Source organism: Mus caroli, unplaced genomic scaffold (genome assembly GCF_978045245.1).
Source record: "Mus caroli unplaced genomic scaffold, Mus_caroli_1 scaffold_18, whole genome shotgun sequence".
NCBI lineage: Eukaryota > Metazoa > Chordata > Mammalia > Rodentia > Muridae > Mus > Mus caroli.
In genome coordinates, this window is record NW_028227273.1 from 90,719,983 (window position 1) to 90,729,498 (window position 9,516).

General features: G+C 42.3%; 1 pseudogene; it reads left to right on the plus strand.

The window, feature by feature from the left end:
* Positions 1-564: 564 nt before the first annotated feature.
* On the plus strand, positions 565-5,194 carry LOC110283894 (CD2-associated protein-like; annotated as a pseudogene).
* Positions 5,195-9,516: the final 4,322 nt, after the last annotated feature.

Genomic DNA, 9,516 nt, shown 5'->3' on the forward strand with positions numbered 1-9,516 from the left:
CAAAAGGGAGTTACAGATAGATGTCCATAGTAAGTTCAAAGCTGCATTTCATTCTATAAGCTCATTATAAGTTCAAAGCAACAGTTTCACAGGGCCTTGCTTTATCATAGCACACACCTATGGCCTCTCATCCTTGGACCTGACCTAGAATGAATGTTTTTCCTTGACCACACATCTGTCCCAAGCCTGATTCTCTTCTTAGCACAGTTTATGAAAGCTCCTTGTTTTCCTTGTTTTGCACCTTTACTTACTATTCTATGAGGAAGCAGCACACTCTAGTCTCGATTCTAACTTTATTATATCTTTATAGCAAAACAACTAAAACCATCTCCTTAAATTTTCTTCTTAAAATTATTTGAATCAAATTAGGAATTCTATCAAGTCATTAATTCATCTCAACAGCATTAATTCATGAAAGTTCACCTTCATGTTGATCTGCAGGAAATGTGCCCAATAGGGTGGGCTATCACGAAGGAAGTAATCACACTAGGCTATAGGCAGTGAGGGTCTTCTGGTGTCCACTCACACTGAGACAAATAAATGAGGAGTTTGGCAATGACAAACATGAGAAAGTACATCAGCAGCAAGAAACAAGCAAGAAACAATCCCGGGACAAAGTCTCTGGGGCTGTGCCTCACCAGAATGCACCCATTACAGCTAAGTAAGGTGGTAGGCTGTCTCTAGGGAGCTCACTTTCCCACTGCATCTATTCCCATGTGGCATTCATATCCCACAGTTGGTGGAAACCTTTGGGAAGGATTAAGAGGTGTGGCCTTAGAAGAGGTGTGGCCTTGGAAGAGGTGTGGCTTTGTTGGAGGAGATTGTCACTGGGGGTGGACTTTGGCATTTCAAAAGCCCACGCCATCCATCTCTCTCTCTCTCTCTCTCTCTCTCTCTCTCTCTCTCTCTCTCTCTCTCTCTCTCTCTCTCTTTCTCCCTCCCTCTCTCTCTCTTCCTCTCTCCCTCCCTTTCTCCCTTTTTTCCTCCCTTCAACTTGTGGGTATTTAGATCTCTCAGTTACTGCTCCTCCAGGACCAAGTCTATCTACTTCTGGTCATGATGGTCATGGACTGACACTCTGAAACTGTAAGCAAACCCCCAATTAAATGCTTTCTTTTATAAGTTGCCTTACTCGAGGTATCTCTTCACACTCAGAACAGTCACTTGGGCAGACAGTTTTAAAGAGAAAAAGCAGACAATGTAGTTGATAGCTAACTCTTCAAGTCTTGCAAATTATCTCCTTCCCACTTCAACCCCTGCTCCCTCAGCAGATTGGGCTATGCTTGGATGTTTCATAAGGCTTCTGTGCCATTTTACATGTTTCCTACATGGAACCGCCTACTAAAGACAGACAAACAACCCACTTGGGACAAATGAGCAGCTCTGAGAGAGATGAAGCTGACACTCAGGACTAGGAGCTGTCACTCTCCTCTCTTTCTTATCCCACACCACTTTATCTGGTACTTGCAAATGCATACTCATCCAGCAGTGGCCACAAAGAAATGCTAATCCCATGGAGAATTCCTCAAAAAGTCTGACCCAATTTATCATTTATGGAAAACAACAACAACAACAACAACTTGATGTGAAGTTTTGTTTTAATACATTTGGTTTGGTTTCTTTGAGTTGGGGTGTCATGTAGCCCAGGCTAGCCTCCAAGTCACTACTACAGCTGCAGATGGTCATGAACTCCTGATCCTCCTGCATCTGTATTCAAATTGCTAGGATTTACCTGGCTTTATCTTTTCCCCAAGACAGGGTCTCATAGCCTAGATTGGCCTCAAACTCATTATGTAGCCAAGGATGGCCTCAAATTCCTGATTTTCCTGCCTCTACCTTGCATATGCTGACATGACAGGCATGTATGGCCAGGGATAGAGCCCAGGGATCTGTTTAGGTGCTACAGATGAAGCTGCTAAGCACACCTTCTACCACCAAGTGATATCCCCAGCCAGAAAGTTCTATGTTGATTGAAAAGGAGCCCTACATGGATCCAAAACCTCTCTACTCTCTAAAAAATGACACCACCCAAGCTCACAGTTCCTAATGATCCCGGACAAGCAGTTGGTGGGACTTAGAGGCTGCGCTCCAGTCCTCCACACTTGGTGAACACACTGAGGATGAGCCAAGTTCACCCAATGGTGAGGGAAGCCATGCGGCAGAAATCCCTCTCCTCCTCACAATGAAAGGGAGGTTATAGCAGCAGGTATATAAAGAAGGATCCTGGAGGTACATGGGGGGGGGGGCAAGTATGGAGGCTCATTGTTAGCCTGAGGGCCTACCAGCCTGTGCTACATAAACATACAATTGAACAAGCAGATGGCTCAGGGTCAGAAAAACCTCAACGGTTTGCCTGAACTTGCTCCTGTCAAGGATTCCAGACTTTAGGGCAAGGACTATCGGGGCCACTTAAAAAGCATGAGCAATTTGGAACTGCTGAAAATAACTACTGCTCAAACTGTGTTTTTAATTTATTTGTACACACACACACACACACACACACACACACACACACACACACTATTTTCTGGGGCTTCTTCAGTTGTACATTCTTCTATTCAAAGTTTGGGTTCACGCGAGACTTCGCCCCAGCCGGTCCCCGACTCTCTTCACACCGGGCCCCGTGGCTTGCCACCGCCTTCTCGAGCCTGGCGCGCTCTGCCTCCGAGGGAGCGGGTGCGGGCTGACCGTGCGAGACCCCGCCGAGTGCCTCAGCCAGCGGCGAGCAGAAGCCGCCCGGGAGCTTGGCTGAGTGCGCCCTGTGCGCAGGCGCGGACCCCGCTCCCCCACCCCCACCCCCGCCCCCCTCCCCCACCTTCCCCGGGCTGCGGCCGAGGCCAGAGCCACAGTATGGTTGACTATTATTGTGGAGTATGACTATGATGCTGTACATGATGATGAGTTAATTATCCGAGTTGGGGAAATCATCAGAAATGTGAAAAAAAAAAAAAAAAACTACAGGAAGAAGGATGGCTAGAAGGAGAACTAAATGGGAGACGAGGGATGTTCCCTGACAATTTTGTTAAGGAAGTTAAGCGAGAGACAGAACCCAAGGATGACAATTTGCCCATCAAACGGGAAAGGCAAGAAAATGTAGCAAGTCTTGTACAGCGAATCAGCACGTATGGACTTCCAGCCGGAGGAATTCAGCCACAACCACAAACCAAAGCTATTTTAAGAAGAAGACAAAAACGCATCAGTGTAAAGTTCTTTTTGACTACTCTCCACAAAATGAGGACGAACTGGAATTGATCGTGGGGAATGTCACTGACGTCATTGAAGAGGTAGAAGAAGGCTGGTGGAGTGGAACCCTGAACAATAAGCTAGGACTGTTTCCCTCAAACTTTGTGAAAGAATTAGAGTTCACAGAGGATGGTGAAACTCACAACGCTCAGGAGGAATCAGAAGTTCCTTTCACTGGCCCTACCTCACCGTTGCCATCTCTGGGGAATGGGAGTGAACCTGCTCCGGGATCAGTTGCACAGCCAAAGAAAATCCGAGGAATTGGATTTGGAGACATCATTAAAGAAGGCTCTGTGAAACTTAGGACAAGAACTTCCAGTAGTGAAACAGAGGAGAGGAAAAAACAAACAAACAAACAAACAAACAAAACAGAAAAGCCTTTAATCCTACAGTCACTGGGATCTAGAACTCAGAATGTGGAGGTAACAAAGCCAGACATTGATGGCAAGATTAAAGCTAAAGAATATTGTAGAACATTATTTCCTTATGCAGAAACCAATGAAGATGAACTTACATTTAGAGAAGGGGAGATTATCCATTTGATAAGTAAGGAGACTGGAGAAGCAGGCTGGTGGAAGGGTGAACTGAACGGTAAAGAAGGAGTGTTACTTCCAGATAACTTTGCTGTTCAGATAAGTAAACTAGATAAAGACCTTTTTTTTGTTTTGTTTTGTTTTGTTTTTTGTTTTTCGAGACAGGGTTTCTCTGTATAACCCTGGCTGTCCTGGAACTCACTCTGTAGACCAGGCTGGCCTTGAACTCAGAAATCCGCCTGCCTCTGCCTCCTGAGTGCTGGGATTAAAGGCGTGCAAAACCAAAGAAACCACCTCCTCCTGCAAAAGGGACCTTTTGCAGCTCCAAAGCCTGACCTGTTAGTCGCAGAGAAGAAAGCTTTTCCTCTAAAGGCTGAAGGAAAAGATGACAAATCACTGCTAGAACAGAAACCTTCTAAACCAGCTGCTCCTCAGGTCCACCCGAAAAGCCCACTCCACCCACCAAAGCCACTAACTTACTGAGGCTGCCTGGAACAGTGAACCCAAAGTGGCCAGAAAAGCCAGTCCCTCCTCCACCTCCAGCAGCCAAAATTAACGGAGAAGTTTCTACAATTTCTTCAAAGATTGATACTGAGCCGGTATCAAAACCAAAGCTAGATCCTGAACAACTGCCAGTTAGACCAAAATCAGTAGACCTTGATGCCTTTGTAGCCAGGAACTCAAAAGAAACACATGATATAATATTTGATGACATAGCTTCCTCAGAGAACTTGTTACATCTCACTGCTAATAGACCCAAGATGCCTGGAAGATGATTGCCTGGTCGCTTCAATGGTGGTGGACATCCTCCAACCCAAAGCCCAGAAAAAGCCTTGAAGCTACCAAAAGAAGATGATAGTGGCAACCTAAAGCCTTTGGAGTTTAAAAAGGATGCAAGCTATTCTTCAAAGCCATCTCTTTCAACACCTTCAAGTGCTTCTAAAGTAAATACAGCTGCTTTCCTAACTTCGTTATAACTCAAAGCTAAAGCAGAAGCAGATGATGGTGGAAAAAAATTCCATGGACGAACTTAGAGCCCAGATTATTGAATTATTGTGTATTGTAGATGCACTGAAAAAGGATCATGGGGAAAGAACTGGAAAAGCTACACAAAGAATTAGAAGAAGAGGGCTGGTGAGATGGCTCAGTGGGTAAGAGCACCCGACTGCTCTTCCGAAGGTCTGGAGTTCAAATCCCAGCAACCACATGGTGGCTCACAACCATCCGTAACAAGATCTGACTCCCTCTTCTGGAATGTCTGAAGACAGCTACAGTGTACTTACATATAATCAATAAATAAATCTTTAAAAAAAAAAAAGAATTAGAAGAAGAGAAGGCCATGCGAAGTAATCTAGAGTTGGAAATAGCAAAGCTGAAGAAAGCTGTTCTGTTGTCTTGAGGTGGTGTGGACCCAGTGTTCCTAAGGGTCCATGAACCTAACTGACCTGTTAAAGACAACAGATGTGGTGGTGTGATGAAGAAATAAGAGGACATAAACTGTGACATCTTCCGAAAAGTTGGAGGTGACAGGTTTTTTTTTATAAATTTTGTTTTGCCAATATGAAAAAAAAGAAGAGGTCTTATTTCTTACTGTGCTGGGATTGCAAACATTTCTATTGTTTGCTTAAATACTACTGAATCTGTATAAAAAGGAAAGAAAGTTCATAATAGTTTTTTATTGAAACTTGTATTATTTTTAAAGAGTTCTATACTATAACTATCATATCTTTACAAATAAGCTGTAAGATAAACTATTTGAGGACAGGTTAGCTTTATAGTAGAGTCACTGCTTTCCTGTACTGCATAGGGCATGACCTTGTATACATACACTACACCACACACACACACACACACATACACACACACACACACACATGCGCACACACACACACATGCACACACACACATGCACACACACACATACATACACATACACACACACATACATACACATACACACACACATACACACACACATGCACACACACACATACACACACACACACACATACATACACATACACACACACACACATACATACACACACACACACACACATGCACACACACGCACACTTTCCTTTTAGCTTCTGACCCAGGATTACATTGCTGTGCCTGTCTGTCTGCAGTGCTGTTTGTGCACTGGGTGATAAAATAGGAGTCCTAGTTACCAGGTTCCTCACCGTGCATATTTAATCATTAATGAAATAATAACAATAAATCCAACTTCTAGAGTGTTCTATAATGCTCACTATAGGATTCATTAAAGGAAGCTAGTTAAATTGTACTGGATTAATCTTGAGAAAATAGCAGCTTTGTTCTAAATTCATGTGGCCTAAGAAATCTAAAACTGCCATGCTAATTCTTATTTGTGTCTAGACCCCGCAGCACATGTGGAATATGTAAACACCAGCCATATTGTTGTATTCTTATGCTCATTCTACACTCTTAAATATTACTCATTTCATTATCTTGTATTTTATTCATTGTACCCTTTCTTTAATTTTCACTAATGATAATCTTAGGAAACAGACCTAAACCCAGATATTTTCAAAATTCCAGAATGAGGTTCTATATTGGAAAGCTATTGTGTAAATACTAGGTTTTACAGGCATAATTTATCTCACAGAACAAACTAAGTCCTAGACATATTTTCACCGTTACTTAGGTAAAGTGAAAAAGAGTATTATTAATTGACCATATTGACGATCATTCCACAATGGATGTTGAGCCATTTATTTAGCATCACAATCAACAGTTGAACATCTTAGACTGGCTCAGCCACTATCAGGGTTAGGTATGGCTACAGACCGAGTGAACATAAAAATGTTGTATCTTGTAGGGCGACATGTTTAAAAACACAAAGGTTAATTTTTAAAAAGTGAAATGATTTTATTTGTTAAAAAAAGTTAGGCTTTAAGCTTTACTTTAGAAAATAAATGTCAGATTGTAAATTATCATGCTTTTAAAAAACCAATACATTTTCTTTACATTTTAATCTTAAAATAGAAAAAAAAATTTAAAGTCAGATTTCTTGTGTTACTTCAAGTAAAATAGAACTGAAGTAGAAAATAATAGAATGCCAGCACAAGGTTACACTTGATTAGATTCTGGGGAGAGCTGATTGTACATAGAGTGTGCATTTTAGGTGTTTTGACACAGGAACTTATATATCCCAGGCTGGACTTAACCTTGTGATATAGCAAAAATTGTCTTAAACTTCCGGTTTCCCTGCCTCTGCCTCCCGAGTGCTAGGATGACAGGCATGCCCAGTGTGCCTAGCCTTTTTAACCATTTCAAGTCTGAGCTCATCTAATGAGAGGTTAGTGATGAACAAACTTGCTCCATTTTATTTTTAAGTAATTAGTCAATGAAGTATTTGCTTCTTATTAATGTAATAACAGTCCTCAGATGACAGGGGCCTCACCCTAAGTTTCATCTCCTACTTCCCCCACATTCTAGAAATGATCTCCTGCATTCCCAATGGGAGGTTTGTCTCCACCCATACTGCTGGGAGGGAAAGGTCTAATAACAGTAAAAAGTAACATACACGTTCAACAGTAGGGGAGTGACTATGCTTTTTGGACAAATATGTAGCCCATAGATACTAGTTAAAATGTAAGAAATTAGAAAAGCAGATAACTAACAGAAAAATGAATTTATGTGTTATAAACACAAGTAAGAAAAAACAGAAGCACAGCCCCTCATTGTATACTAAGTTTTCCTTTGCAGTTTGGCTCCTTCCTGACCCACTGTGTCACTAACCTGGCCGGTGATCTCAGCCCCAGGAGCACATGTAGTTTAATGCTTGTATGCTATTTAAAGGTTCATTTGAGCCACGTGTAGTGATGACATGCCTGAAACTTGGAGATCTGGGGAGAGAAACCATGAGTTTGAGGCCAGCCTGTGCTGCATAGGGGCCCTATATCCACAAGAAAGGAAACAGCGGTCCTTTGGTGGCAGTAGTCCACACAATCAGAGTAGCCATGAGTCATCCCTACACACTTTTGCCATCTCAGTCAGAATAGAGAAGTCCTACTGTCTGTTTTCTATATTTTATGCCCTTTACAAAATAGTTCAGAAAAAAAAACAAACAAGCTTGAACTTAAAGGGAAAAATAATTCCTTTAAAAGAGTAATTTGCCTGTATTTGCCCTTGATATGGGAACTTTTACTATTTCTAAAGTTAAAGTCAGAAAATGATTAATAACAACTTTACTTAGAGGTAAATCCCTCTTCCCCCAATATTAGTATAAAAGACAGCATTGAATCTGTCATTGCCAAATTATTAGTGAATGCATAGTGAATGTATAGTTCAGATTTGCTGGTCTTTGAAACACAGTACTCCTAAGTTTCTAACAGGATTTCAATGTTATTTTGGTGTGTTTGTGACCACTGAGCTTGCTTCTTACTATAAAGGTATTACCTCTATACAGCTGTACAGGACTTCACAGAAAATCAGGAGATGCAAAGAGAGTGGGCCCGGTCTTAACAGAGGACTCCTTACACTCCTAATTGTGATCACAGACAAGAAATATGTTCCGAAGTGCTCTGTAGATTTTTTTGATGAATGTTTTATGCTTGCATTTAAACTTGAAATGTATGAGCAGAATGAGACAATATTTACAATCAGAATTGAGAAGTGTTACAATTGAATGGCCTCATGCTGTAGCAATAAAATGACCAAGTGCAATGACTTTAATAAAATCATCTTTCAAATGTTAAAAAAAGAAAATGAAAAGAAAGAAAGTTTGGCCTGTGGGTTCCAAACCTGGGAGCTGAAACACTCTTCTGGTAATATTTTCACAAAAACAGTCAGAGGCAGAAAGTCAGGAGCCCTTGTTCCTCCTATGTACATAAGCAGCTCACATCCTGCTGTCTTTTAAACATTAACTCCTTGATATGCAGTCACAGTCAGGCACGGAGCAAGACCCCCCAGGAACACCAAGGCACAGGCCCTGCCTTGGAGAAACTCTAGTCCAGAGTAGCATAATTTGAGTCTTGCTCCTTCTCCAGACCACTGCTGGGAGCTGAGGTGAAGGGAACACTAACTACATACTTAGCATCCCGCTTGCTATCCACGAGGAAAGCAAACAAGCCCAGTCTTGGGCCTGGAGCTATCTGCTCCTCCCTCAGGCTGACAGTTTTCACGTGGCCCCAGCACCAGCTTGGCAGCCTCAGGCCATGGCTGTGACAGAAGATGTGCATCTTGGCACAGTGAGAAAGGCCTCAGGGATGCTTTGCAGTACCAGTGTTACATCCAAGTGGGAATCAAAGGGAAAATGGGCGATTCTGTTGCAAGTTAAATCATCATTGCATCCTGGTGTTTCTTCCTTTGTTTTCTGTCTGATCCAAAACTACGCAGCAGCCTTTATTTCTTTTTTTTTTTTTTTTTTTTTTTGGTTTTTTTTTGAGACAGGGTTTCTCTGTATAGCTCTGGCTGTCCTGGAACTCACTTTGTAGACCAGGCTGGCCTCGAACTCAGAAATCCGCCTGCCTCTGCCTCCCGAGTGCTGGGATTAAAGGCGTGCGCCACCACGCCGGGCTCGCAGCCTTTATTTCTCTTCTGTGTTTACTTCGCAGTGCTGAGGATCAAGAATGGGGCCTGCTAAGCAGGTATTCCATCGGGAGCCCTGTAGTAATTAAATAAGCGGGAACCGGTGTGCCTGTTGAGCCATTGGCTGTGGAAAGAGGGTAACAAGGAAATTATACTGAATATACTGAATGAACGTGAGGTAAAC